General features: G+C 48.9%; 1 long non-coding RNA gene across 1 annotated transcript in view; it reads left to right on the forward strand.

Annotated features, from left to right (window-relative positions):
* Positions 1 to 10,527, forward strand: part of LOC121020190 (uncharacterized) — an 18,094-nt gene extending 7,567 nt beyond the window's left edge. The window contains exon 2 of the long non-coding RNA XR_005786007.1: positions 9,685 to 10,527. This is a non-coding gene — a long non-coding RNA (uncharacterized LOC121020190). The remainder of the gene's footprint in view (positions 1 to 9,684) is intronic.
* The last annotated feature ends 3,608 nt before the right edge of the window (positions 10,528 to 14,135 follow it).

The following is a 14,135-nucleotide window of genomic DNA, read 5'->3' on the forward strand; positions in this document are numbered from 1 at the left end:
CGACTGAGCCATCCTGGTGACCCAACGTTTGTTTGTTTATTGAAGTCAGACACTTAACCGACTGAGCCATCCAGGCGACCCAATGTTTATTTATTTATATTTTAAAGAGAGACAGAGACAGAGACAGAGAGTGAGCAGAGGAGGGGCAGAGAGAGAGAGGGAGACCCAGAATCCGAAGCAGGTCCCAGGCTCTGAGCTGTCAGCACAGAGTCCCCCTCTGTGTCTGTACTCAACATCCACATCTCCTTTAGGAACATTTTCCTCTTGGGGATGGGGCATGGCTTGCACCCCTGTCTCTGCAGCCTGGCCTGCTTTCCAGGGAGGCCCCCTGCCCCCACCCCACACAGACCTGAGCTCTCAGGACTTACTCCTCAGTACTCAGCCGCCCTCCCCGCCCCCCACCTCCAGCCTTGGTCACACCTGTTTCCTCTTCAGACCTCAGGTCCCTCCGCCCATGAGTCCAGCCCAGGGCAGCTCCCCATTCGTACCCTTGGTGGCACTCACAGAATTGAGGAATTAGTCTTCTGGATAGTGAACACAGGTTTTTCTGGTAGACTTTCAGACTTAACAGAGAACCTGAGCAGACAGTAAAGATAGTTTCCAAATACTCTGCCAACAGTGTCCTCCATGGGGACAAGCAGGTGCACTGGGTGACCTGGGCACAAGGGTGACCCAGGGATGGGCAGGCGTGCTGGCTGACATCACAGATACACCAGGATCTTCGCTCCAGACCTCTCTCCTTCCACAGCCAAGCAGATTGTGGAGAGGGGAGACCTAGGAACTTAGAAAATCATTTGGTGCCCTTGTCACAAGTGATAAGCCGATATTGATACATTACGGGGTGCCTGGCGGGTCACTCAGGTAAGCATCTGACTTTGGCTCAGGTCGCGATCTCACAGTTCGTGGGTTTGAGCCCCGTGTTGGGCTCTGTGCTGACAGCTCAGAACCTGGAGCCTGCTTCAGATTCCGTGTCTCCCTCTCTCTCTGCCCCTCCTCCCCGCACCTCAAGAATAACTAAACATTTAAAAAGTTTAAATAAAAGTAAGAAAATAAAATCAAGTATTTGTTTAAAATCCCGCTGGGCTGCGCCTGTCCCTCCCCCCTCCCCAGGTCCCTTGCCCTCAACCCCGGGCAACCGTGGGCGCCTGTCCAAGTGTTTGTAACTGTGCACGTTTGATCGATTTGTCTGCCATTAGCAGGGACGCACGGGGGCTCACGGTTTACACGTCTGCATCCGGCCTCCTGACATGGGGATCCGACCCCTCTCGTCTCTACTTGTCACGCCCGAAGTACCACTTAAACGCTGACTCTTTAGCAATCCACACGGGAGGGATGAAGGAAATTATCTGGGCAAACAGTTTTAGAAGCTGAATTAATGAGAGAGAAGTGGTTGTCTTTCAAGATTTTTTTTTTAAGTGTCTATTTATTTTTGAGAAACAGAAAGCCTGAGCAGGGGAGGGGCAGAGACAAAGGGAGACACAGAATCTGAAGCAGGGTCCAGGCTCTGAGCCATCAGCACAGAGCCCAATGCGGGGCTCGAACCCATGAACTGTGAGATCAGGACCTGAGCCAAAGTCGGACGCTCAGCTCATGATCTCACGGTCCTGGGTTCGAGCCCCATGTCTGGCTCTGTGCGGACGTTCTGAGCCTGCCTGGGATTCTGCCTCCCTCTCTTTCAGCCCGTCTGTCTCTCTCAAAAAGAAATAATAACTGAAGATTTTTAAATGTTACATCGAACTAAAAACGTTGCACAGCCAAGGGAATGATCACCGCAGGAAAGACAGGGAACAGGAGGAAATATTTGAGAAGCCCCTTTCTGATCCTATAGGGCACGTACGCGGGGCCTGCTGACTACGTTAAAGAAAAATACAGGCACTGCCCAAAATCGATTGACTATTCGCTTTAGGATAAAGGTTCTTCATTCTGGTTTATGGGTAAAAGTCAAGCAGTTTGTCTTAAGGATGCAAACACATTCCCTCCGTGTTGACCGTGATCGTATGAGTGTGTGGTTTCTGGCTCCCCAAGAGAACGAAAGGGACTCTCAGGTTGCTCGATAGGTGGGGTCTCGTGGGTTTTCTGCAGGAACCTTCACATCCCTGCTCCCGATGGCTGAGCCCACTCTCCTTGTCGGCTACATAATGCTCAGCCCTCTTGAGGCAAACCTAGCCTCTCCGAGAGGCTCCCCGAGCCTCGAGCATGAGATTCTGTTTCCAAAGTTTGTGGGCTTTCTGTGCTTGTGTTGCCTTTCGTCGCATGGCCTTGGAAAGTCTGTGAACATGTGGGTCTAACAGCAGCGACTGGGCATTGTGTCCGGGTGATTAAATCCACGCACAAAACTCCCGGGTATGACGGAGGCTCTGTTCGGTTTCCCAACATTAACCAAATGAGCCTGGCGTTGCCTGCCAATGTTGAGAATGTGCAACGGGTGCGATATTGTTTGGGAAACAGGAAGCCATTCTTCCAAAAAACTGAGCTCAAAGATGCGTGATTGTGCATTTGAGGCCAGCCTCAAGATAGGACCAATGATAAGGAGGGAAGTGTGTATAAAAAAATAAGTCACTTGATACATTTTCTTATTTTTAAAAAATTTTTAATGTTTATTTTTGAGAGAGAGAGAGAGCACGAGTGGGGAAGGAGAGAGAGAGGGAGACAGAATCGGAAGCAGGCTCCAGGCTCCGAGCCGTCAGCACAGAGCCCGACGCGGGGCTCGAACCCACAAACCGTGAGATCATGACCTGAGCCGAAGTCGAACGCTCAACTGACTGAGCCGCCTGGGTGCCCCTCAATTTATATACTTTAAAGATACAGGCAAAGGTGGATGAAAGAATCAGTTTGCCACCATTCAAGCTGGAACATTTTATGAAAGATTTGATTTTGACCTAACCAGAATTAATTTTGCGAGATGATTCGCAGTTCCTTCCCCGGCGTAGTTTGTAACTCAGTCTAAAACCCCACAACATGCCATGCCTTGTGCCCTCCTGTGATGACCCTCGGTGCGAGCCCACTGGGGACTGAGTCCATTTACTGAGTCAGATTTACGGTCCTGCCATACGGGTCATGGAAGAAGCCAGTGCAAACATTGGGTGGCTGTTCTCATTTTGGGTGATCCCATCCTGCCTCCGTAACCGCTCTCCACGAACCCTACCCCAACCTAATGTTACCGCCCCTGGCTCTCAAATTCACTGTAATTTGTGCTGCTTTACAAAGAGCATGAAAATAATTCACCTTCTCAGCAAAATCAGGTGGCAGCCAGAGAGGGCATCCAACACCGGCCTTGTTGGATTTGGGAGAATTTCAGCGTGAACTCACCAGCATTGTTTGCCCGCCGCTGGGTCTCATCAGGTGAAGACACCACTTTCGAATCCTCAAAGGGGTCCAAACGCTCGCTATTGTCTTCCTGAATGGGTCAGGGGGGCCCAGGTTGTATCGGAACCCCGGGATCTTAGTGTGGATGGCTCAGGTGGCATTTCCCTGCAAGGCATGCTGGGAAGTGTGGGGAGCACGTGGGGCCACCAGGGGGCACTGGCCGTTGCCCCAAACCCTCAGAACTCAGGTCCCCTGGGCACAGCCAGACAACAAAACCAATGCTGATAAATCACACATCCTGTCCTCGTCCTGGGAGCCATCCGGAGGTTCCGCGTGAATTTCAGGCCGACAGGTGTGCCCTCAGCAGCAGTAGATGTCAAGTGCATGTGAAGACACAGAAGAATGTGTCACTGCAGATCCTTCATCAGTGCAGATTCGAGGCAGGGGGGAAAAAGTTTCGATGAGGGATAAAATGGGATTCGGCACACCCATCAGGGTGGCTGACATGCAAACCAACCAAGAAAAGAACGGAAAATAACAAGGGATGTAGACAGATGGCAACCTTTGTCCACCGTGGGACGCAACCCGTGTGTTCATCAACAGATGAGCGGATGAGCGAATGTGGTCCAGGCACACAGCGGAATATGGCTCAGCCCTGAGAAGCATGGACGTCCTGTACCTGCGATCATGGGAATGGACCCTGGGGACATCGTGGTGAGGGACATAAACCAGACACAGAAGGACGAATCCTGTGTGATCCCACGTCTACAGTGTCCCTACAGGAGTCACATCTATAGACTTGGAAGTATATGCTGCTGGGGACAGGCTTCAGTGTTTCGTGGGGACCTAGCTTCAGTTTCGGGGGATGGAAAGTTCTGGACATGATGTCTTACCTCAGTTACAAGGAATCAGGGAGGTCCTATAAAACTACAAATCCCTTAGTAATGTAGCCCTTTGTCCCTGGGGGTACAATCCCCATCCCTCCCTAGACAAGGCAGCCCTGAGTGGACCCCGTCTGCTGTCCCAGCCCCTTTGAGCCTGGCCACATGGCTGGAGACAAGGGCACAGGGCTATCTGATGCTCAGGCACATACAGTGTGCAAAGCTGTGGTGAGGAGATTCAGGCTTCTGATGTGTCCATCACACAAGGGGACTGATTATCACTCTTTTATCTTGGGAGAATTAAGGATAGTGGCATCATTTGGAAGAGAATGTTCTGGGCAAAGGGGCCAGACCGGGCAGGTGGTCAAGCAAGCAGAAAAATGTCTCAGACAGCCCAGACAGGGTCACAGGAGGGAATGTGCTTTCTTAAGCCCCGCACGTATTTGTGGGGTGTTTTAAAGGATATTTTAAGAACACTTCCTCCTTGAAAACAAGGCTTATATGTGCCTCTTAAAAAGCAGAGGGATCCAATTTCAGGAAAATGCAATTGGTTTGTGCAATGCTGCCTGCACCTTGAGCCCATCAACGTCCTTTACAGAGCAGGGAGGGGACCCTTCTCAGGAGATGTGGACACCCCAGGCATTTGGCGAGGCACCTGCCAGACATCAGGTGAGCTCTCTGGAAGGCACACTGCAACCTCGGAGGCACAGACGGGATGGGAAGGAGCTATGGTAGGCAGGATCCTGAGGTGGTCTCCAGATTTCCATCCCCTGGTGCACACACCCTGTATAATCCCCTCCCCTGGAGTATGACCTGAACCCGTGAGCATGGTGGATGTCACTCTTGGGACAATGCTACTAATCAGGTAACTTTGACTGCATCAGAGGGAGATTATCCGGGGTGTGCCTGACGTAATCAGAGGATCCCCTTAGGAGAAGGTGAATTTCACCAACAACAAGAATGAACTGGAAGAGAAATTCAATCTTCAGATGAGAACACAGCCCTGGCCGATTCTTTATTTGCATTTTGTTGAGACCCTAAGAAAAGGACCCAGCTGACTCATTCCTAGAATCCTGACCCACCGCCACTGTGAAATAATACGTCTGTATTGTTCTAAGCTGCTAAGTTTGGGAGGATTTTTGTTACACAGAAATAGCTAACTAATACATCAGCTCAGGATTGGCAGAGCTGAGGTGGAGGAGGGTGACCAGATGTCCACTGCATGAAGGATGAGGCAGCTGAGCATTTTATACCTGGGCTCTGTACCCTTATAACTGCCCATTTCCCAGGAACTGTAGGGTAGAAACTCACCAGAGCTAATCAGGGTAGAACTTTCCAAGTCAGTGGCCCAGCCGGGAGAAAGGAAACCAGGATGTGTTATTTCTTCCTGACGCCCACACGACAAGTCTGTTTCCACTTTGGCAGGAACCAGAAAGATCCCATATGGAGAGAAAGCAGGGAAAGGAGGACATGTTAGCCAAGGGCATGACACCGGGTTGTAGAGTGTCCCCTCAAAATTCACATGCACTCAGAGCCTCGAAAGAGGGTGTTATTTGGAAATAGGATCTTTGTGCACGTAATTAGTCAGGTTGATATCGATATCCTACAAGGTTGGATCCAATAGGACTAGTGTCCTTATAAGAAGACCATGTGAAGACACAAGGCGGAGGTTGAAGAGATACATCCACCAGCCAAGAGTGGCCAAAGATTCCTGGGAAACCACTGAGTCCCGAAACAGATTGTTCTTCAGGGAATCCATATGGAACCCTCCCTGCTGACAGCTCGACCTCGGATTTCTAGCCTCCAGAACTGAGAGAATATGTTTCTGCTGCTCAAAGACACCCATCGGTATTTTGTCATGGCAGTTGTCGGAAACGAATCTACGTCTTAACAATGGATTTGGATATCAAACATGATTTCCTCCTCTCAAGGGAATTTTGACCAAATAGCCAGTGAGTGTAACACCCAACATGCAAATTGCTGTGAATCACACAGCTTGGACCAGTGTAAATAGTCAAGATAGCAAGACGACAGGTTAGTGCCCACAGATAATTATTTCAGCCACCCCTTACCATGAATAAATCTCACAGAGCTGGAGAAAATGATTTAGGGTCCGGCCCCACTGAGATTCTCTACCTCCGTCTTGGGGCAAGAATATTTCAGAGTAGAGGGATAGTGGGAAGATTTCCCAACACATCCCATCCACAAAGTGGTTTCCTGAGTCCTGAAACAGATTGTTCTTCAGGGAATCCATACGGAACCCTCCCTGCTGACAGCTCGACCTCGGATTTCTAGCCTCCAGAACTGAGAGCATACATTTCTCCTGCTCAAAGAGCCCCATCGGTATTTTGTCATGGCAGTTGTCGGAAACAAATCTATGTCTTAACATATGTCTCCACGTCCCCTCCAGTTGGGGTCTGCTGGTGACGAATCATCCTCCTGTCCACTCACGTCTGTCCTAGGTCTTGTCCTCACCCAAGTCTGGTTATCATACGAGAAGCAAGGACCTTCTGGTTGCCAACACACCAATACAATTATTTTAATTGGTTTAGATGGACTTAATTGGACAAAAGGTGGCCTGAATGCTTGAGGAGCTCACTGTAAGTCCTGCATGACCAATATTATTGATGACAAAGGAAGCTTCTGCAGAAACAAAGAGGAGCTCCTTAAAAGAAAGGCAGAAGTCCATCACGTTTGGTATGTTAGCTCAGGCTGCAGTAACAGCATACCATAGACGGAGGTTGTGGGGAGGGATGGCTTAAGCACAAATTTATTTTCTTGCTGGTCTGGAGGCTGCAAGGATGAGACCCCGGTGTCAGCACAGTCACATTCTGGGGAGGATTGTCTTCCTGGCTTGGACATGACCTCCATCTTGTGCATTTTCGCATGGCAGAAGGAATGAGTTCATCTCTTCTTCCAAGGACAGTAAACCCACCCTCGTCTGACCCTAATCACCTCCCAAAGACCCCACCTCTGAACCTCATCCCACTGGGGGAGTAGGGCTTCCCCATGTGAACTCTGGGGGACACAATTCACTCCATGTACTCAGCCTTCCCCGTTGTTATAAACAGCATCATCCAGATGCTCAAACCAGAATCCCGAGCGCATGCCTGACTCTTACACCCCCTTCTCCCCCCACATTCGGAACACTTTCAAGCTTTGTCCATTCTCTCCAAGGCACGTACTTCCAGTCTGCCCATTTTCTCCATCATGGCGGCCACCAGCCAGGACCGAACAACCACCACCATCTTGGACCATGGTCACGCTTGACTACATGCGCTCACTTGCCCTTTCCTATCGTTCTCCAAGCATTGGTGCAGAGGCGGCCGCCATGACACCATCCATCCAGAGCCACTCACATGCCACGGGCTGTCGACGACTGCCTGGCACCCCAGCACCTCCTCCAAGACCACGTGCTCTCATGCCTCAACCTCTCCATTTCTCCCTCCCATCCCACCTGCCCTCCCCACGTCAGGCACACCAACCTTCCCCCAGGTCTCTGAACCCACTCAGTCCTTCCCGCCCTCCCATAGATGGAGCAGAAGAAATAATTATAGAATTGATAGAAGACAAACGTTGTCAGCCGAAGGAATCATGGGGGGAAAAAATGGTGATGTCGGAGGTCTCACTGAAAACGTAAAACAGACCCGATCCTAGACACGGGCAGATGTGTCAAACCAGATAAAATAAAGAAAACTCTCCAAGGGTTTACGAGGAATGAAAATAACAGAAGGGTCCAGCTGGTCTGGTTTCATTTCATCTCGGACATAAGAAATGGCAGAGTGCTATTGGATTTGCCCGGCAGTGATGGGGGGAAAATCGTTATTAAGAATTCCACAGGGGAGCGCCTGGGGGGCTCAGTCGGTGAAGCGTCCAACTTCGGCTCAGGTCATGATCTCACAGTTGGTGGGTTCGAGCCCCGCATCGGGCTCTGTGCTGACAGCTCAGAGCCTGCAGCCTGCTTCGGATTCTGGGTCTCCCTCTCTCTCTGTTCCTCCCCCGTTCATGTTCTGTCTCGCTCTCTCCTTCAAAAATAAATAAAAACATTAAAAAAAAAAAAAAAAAGAATTCCACAGGTTGGGGCACCGACCGGCTCAGTCGGTTAAGCAGCTGACTTTGGCTGGGGTCATGATCTCACGGTTCGTGGGTTCGAGCCCCACGTCGGGCTCTGTGCTGACAGCTCGGAGCCTGGAGCCTGCTTCCCATTCTGTGTCTCCCTCTCTCTCTGCCCCTCCCCTGCTCGTGCTTGCTCTCTGTTTCCCTCAAAAACAAATACACATTAAAACAAAATCATTGGGGCGCCTGGGTGGCTCAGTCGGTTGAGCGTCAGACTTCGGCTCAGGTCATGATCTCACGGTTCGTGGGTTCGAGCCCCGCGCCGGGCTCTGTGCTGACAGCTCGGAGCCTGGAGCCTGCCTCGGATTCTGTGTCTCCCTCTCTCTCTGCCCCTCCCCTGCTCGTGCTTGCTCTCTGTTTCCCTCAAAAACAAATACACATTAAAACAAAATCATTGGGGCGCCTGGGTGGCTCAGTCGGTTGAGCGTCAGACTTCGGCTCAGGTCGTGATCTCGCGAGATCTCGTGTGATCTCGCGTGAGTTCGAGCCCCGCATGGGCTCTGTGCCGACAGCTCGGAGCCTGGAGCCTGCTTCTGATTCTGTGCCTCCCTCTCTCTCTGCCCCTCCCCCACTCATGCTCTGTCCTTGTCCCTGTCAAAAATAAATAAACATTAAAAGTAAATTAGAAAAAATAATTCCATGGGGAAGACCATAGGGGAATGACCTCTTTGTCCCCCAAATACCATGGCAATAATTTCAAATACAGTCCACTCAGACCATGGCTTTTCACTCAGTAATTCTGCGGTGTTCCAGTCATGCTCTGTACAGGGAACCGCTCTAGGGAATCCTGCAGTGAAACTGTCTATCCCCTAAATCAAACAATTTTTGTCACGGTTGACTATTTGCATCAGGAGCACTCAGAACATGGAAAGAGGGTTCCATTCTTAATCCGCACTTCAAAAAAATAAAATAAAATAAAACCATCAAAAACCTAAGGCAAAACAGATTATGATGTGCAAATGCCTTGCTAAAATCAGGGTGCAGAGAACGTATCCGTGCCCTCACATCTCTCAAGCCAAGGAACAGGAACAAAGTACCCTTAATAGGATTTTTTTGGACTATGACCACATAATTTGCATTTTCCTCTCCAAGGGACAAAACCAGAATTGGCTGATTTTCATTGGTTCAGTACTTTTCTCTGTAGATTAGTGCCCCTCAAAGGAGGGGGAACATCCTCCCACATTAATATTTAGAATTGAAAACCTTTTTAAGAATTTAAGTATTTTCTACAATCCCCTCAAAGGTCATATCCTAACAAAAAAAAAAAAAAAAAAAAAAAACACGTCACATTTGTTTGGGAAAGACACCCGTACCAGGCAGGGTATTTTAAGAACCTGGGCACCCATGACTGGGCTGATATGGGTCTTTTTTATGATTTCAGAAACTCAAGATGCTCCTTTCAATTGAGGGAGGATCCCGTCTAACGCCTTGGACGTGAGTTGGCACGAACCAAACCCGCACAGAACAATCCCCATGCCCTCTGTGCTCAAGGAGACCCGGAGAACCTGGTAAGTGTGGGCTGAGTGCAGGTGAGTGTGCCCGTGGCCTCTGTGTGCTCGCCATGCACCATCAATGAATCACAAATCAAATAAAACGTGTGCATCGACTCTCTCCGTCTCCACCAGAGCCCTGGCCAGGAAGATGCTTTTATGGCCATTGTTTTTTTAACGACAACATCGAGGCACATGATATGTATATTAGCTATTATTTACATATATTGTATATTTTCATATATTACGCATGACCTCATGTGCAAGGGCTTGGATACGCGTACAGACAGCGGCAGAGGCGGGCAGAAGACAGAACTGGTGTCCACAACATGCTCGTGAGCTGTCGGAAAACCCGCACGGCTCAGAATTGTGGAATCGGAAGAACCTTCCTTCCAGGCAGGAAAGTGCTTTGCCCGGAATTGTTGTCGGCTTCTCCCTGCAAGTGGCTGTGGCTCTCACAGCCCTGGTGTCTGCGTCCCAGATTTCCCCCGAGAACTCAGAGTCTAGGGCTTGGTCATTACAGCACATCACAGCAGAAGTTCCCTAGGGGTTGGCTGTGCTAACGTCACGCACTGTGTCCCCCACCAGACCCCCGCAGGGCTGCCCTCAGCCCCCTCAGAGATAGCAGGTGGCCACATGGCAGGCTCCGCATTCGAATCTCCGTATCCTCTGTGCATTGACAGGCAGAGGACATATAAAGAATAAAAAGGCACTTTCCAAAAAAAAAAAAAAAAGCAAACTGGTGGCATTCTTCTTGTCCTCAAAGGGGTCTCCCACGTGGATGTTTGACCGTGAGGTCCGTGCATGTCCCAGGGGACATGATACAGGAAACAAACAAAAGCACCCTCACAATTAGGGATAAGGTCTGTTTGTACGTGTGCACCTGCTGCAGGAAACTCGCCCGGAGTTTTTGTTCGCTGTGAAAGATCTTTGCAGCAACGGTTGTCAGGAACCGTGGAGAACAGGAGGCATGTGGCCGCCCCACGCCCTCTCCAGAGGCAAAGACAGACTCGTTCGAAAGCTCATCTGACGCAGACTGTCGTCCAGACAGGACCTCCGTGCACCTTCCAGTTTCCCTTCTTCAAACCTGGACGGGCCCGGCGCGCGCGGGGAGGGGGGCCCGGGCACGCGTGCAACCTGGGATGAGCGGTGGGGACCGGGCTGCTGCTCACGTCCGACCCCCCTTCGCAGCCGAGCAGGGACCTCTCTGCATCAGGAAGACGTGTGACGCGTGCAGGCAGCTGGTCTGACCTGGGAGGCTCTGCGGGGACCTCCGCGCTCAGGCTGAGAAACCGAAGTCTGGACGGGGCGGTGACGTGTTTGGGGAACCGGAGCGCGTCTGAGCTCTTGCGCCTCCAATTGTGTCTCCACGACTGCGGGCCTTGCACGCCTGCACCTGCCTCAGCCTGGAGCCCTCCGCTCACACGTGTGCTTGGCCCAGACACACACACACACACACACACGCACACCCCTACGTACTTTACAAACTGCTAAACACACATAACCCACGACAACGTAGTTTGGAATATCTCCCCCGGACAGGTGCCATCAGAAAGGTGGTTCTCTTTTGGTCAAACATAGCGGCAGCGAGGACTTTGTTTTCTTATTATGTCAAATGCTTTCTTATTTACTTATTATATATGTTATTATATATATCACGATATTTATTATCTATTTACTATATATTATACATTATCGTATGTAATAAATGCATAGTAAAGTAAATATATATCACATATATAAAATAGTATATAATTATATATGTACAATTATATGTAATAAATGTGTTATATATAATTATATGCATGATTATGCACATAACAAATTATATATAATTTATTGTATATATAATTATACATACATATACTTATATATATAATATATTTTATATATATATTTTTATATATTTTATATATATTTTATATATTATATATCTTACATATATTTTATTTTATATGTATAAATTTTATATTTTATATATTTTTTATATTTTTAATATTTTTATTATTTATATATATTTTTTAATCTTTTTTTTTTTAACGTTTATTTATTTTTGAGACAGAGAGAGACAGAGCATGAACAGGGGAGGGGCAGAGAGAGAGGGAGACACAGAATCCGAAACAGGCTCCAGGCTCCGAGCTGTCAGCACAGAGCCCGACACGGGGCTCGAACTCACAGACTGTGAGATCATATACTTCTATAATACTTCTATAATACTTATTTAACATTTTAATTATATATAACAAATCTATTATATACTTATATAATGTTACATATAATAATTGTATATAATAAATCCATTTATCATATGTAATTATATGTATGATTACGCATATAATAAATATTAAAATAAATATATGCATATATAATATATAAACCCATAATAAATACATTGTATATTATATATATATATATATAATAGTCACTTATGGTTGCAAATCCCCCAAAGAGGTAGATTCTTGCCTTCCAAAGCATTTTGAACGTACCCCTCCTCTTCCTTTACCTCCGGCCACCTGCCCACATCCACCTGAGTTGTGAGAAACATGTTTTATTACAGTTCTATGTATTTTTTCCCTATCTGCATGGGCTTGTGAATCGCGCCAGGATTTCTTCTGCTCTCATATGTGTGTGTCTGTGTGTGTGCTTTAATTTTGCAGAAGAGAATTCCCCACGAATGGATGCTTAAGTTTTCAATCGTAGTCAGAATTAAATCCAAGGTGTTTTGAACCCCGTCGAAGGCTCTGACTGGGATCCAGGGGCCGGGAGGTGCTTTCCTGACGGAGACAAGATGGCCAAGCACACGGCTCAGGACGAGCAGAAAGGGTCCAGCCCCCGGGGTGGCGCACAGGGACGTGGAGGGGGCAGGGCGTCCACCCGCAGCCCAGGTCCAGGAAGGTGCACGTGCAGCCCAGGTGACTGTCTGTAGGGACTGACAAAGGCAGAGGCAGGGGAGGGGCACAGGTGGCAGGTGGGAGGCACAGAGCGGGGATTCTCCAGGTAGCTAACTACCCATGGCAAGCACTGATCACACAGAGTCACAGTTGTACAGTTTCTCGGAGACACCCCGACCTCGAATACCTATCACTCTCTCGGTTGTCCTGAGCCCGACCCTAAGGAGGCTCAGCCCTTGCATTCGTCAGGGCGCTCCAGAGAAACAGAACAGACAGGATGGGTATATGTATACAGAAATGTTAACCTCATGCAAAACCAAACAAAAACAGACAACAACAATGAAAAAAAAACAACCTTCGCAGAAACCTCCAGATCATATTTGGCCACATCTCCGGGCACCAAGTTGATACATGAAATGTGTCCAGAGCGGGAGCAGGCTCCATAAAGTCCCAAACAGAAAATGTATGGCTGTGCTTGCACAGCAGGCAGGGGCTACGCCCCATTAACCAAATATTACTCGCCAAGCAAAATATGTGAATTCACAAAACTCCCACATCTTCCTGCCTCGTGGGCCTGGCTCAGAGACACAAACTCAAAGGTACAAACTTCAAAGGTACAAACTTCACCGTTCTTTATCCCCATGTACACATCCACAGCCTTCCCCAGAGAGTCTGAAAAAGACAATGGTGCCTTGGTGTCTTTTGTGGCAAAGAATTTATTTTTTTGCTTTGGCAGAAACAGCAGCATCGCTCACAAGCTCCCAGGTGAGGTCAGTGCTGCAGGTGCGTGGGACACATTCGGGGCGTCAGTGGACAGACCTTCACCCTCCAAAGTCCAGGAGGACACAGAACTGGGCCTGAATACGTTTCTTGGTGCCTGGTCTCTATGGGGTCTCCTTTCCTGAGTTTCTGTGAGTCCTTCGGTATCATCCAAGCAAGGTGTTGCCCCAAACCTGGGAGCCAGCTCTGCGGCAGGATGCGGCCACCCAGCACATCTCCTGGGTAGTTTTGTTAACCCAGGCGGGAAGCGTGGCTCATCAACCAAACGGCCCGTGCTGTGCACGTCTGCCTTATATTTGTGCCTGTGCAGAACTATTTCAACACGTTAGTCTGGACGAGGGCGGGAAGACAGAAACTGAGAGTGTGGTTGGTTGCACGGGCCCGTGATCACATTTAAAGAAGGCCAAGCGAGAAAATCGGAATTGGGTGTCCTGTGTGGAAAGGTACCTTGGTTCTATGGCTATGGCTATGGCCAGTCGCCCAGCTCTGATGGCTCAGAGCCTGGAGCCTGCTTCCGATTCTGTGTCTCCCTCTCACTCTGCCCCTCCCCCACATGCACTCTCTCCAAATAAAGAAATAAATAGATAAATGAGCATAAAAAAAAAAAATACTGGCCAGAGCATGTCTGTGTGCACTAAGGGCCGCCTCTGCGGGAGGCACGGGAGGATGGG

Source organism: Herpailurus yagouaroundi, unplaced genomic scaffold (assembly GCF_014898765.1).
Source record: "Herpailurus yagouaroundi ecotype Mexico unplaced genomic scaffold, PumYag 248, whole genome shotgun sequence".
NCBI classification, from domain to species: Eukaryota; Metazoa; Chordata; class Mammalia; order Carnivora; family Felidae; genus Herpailurus; species Herpailurus yagouaroundi.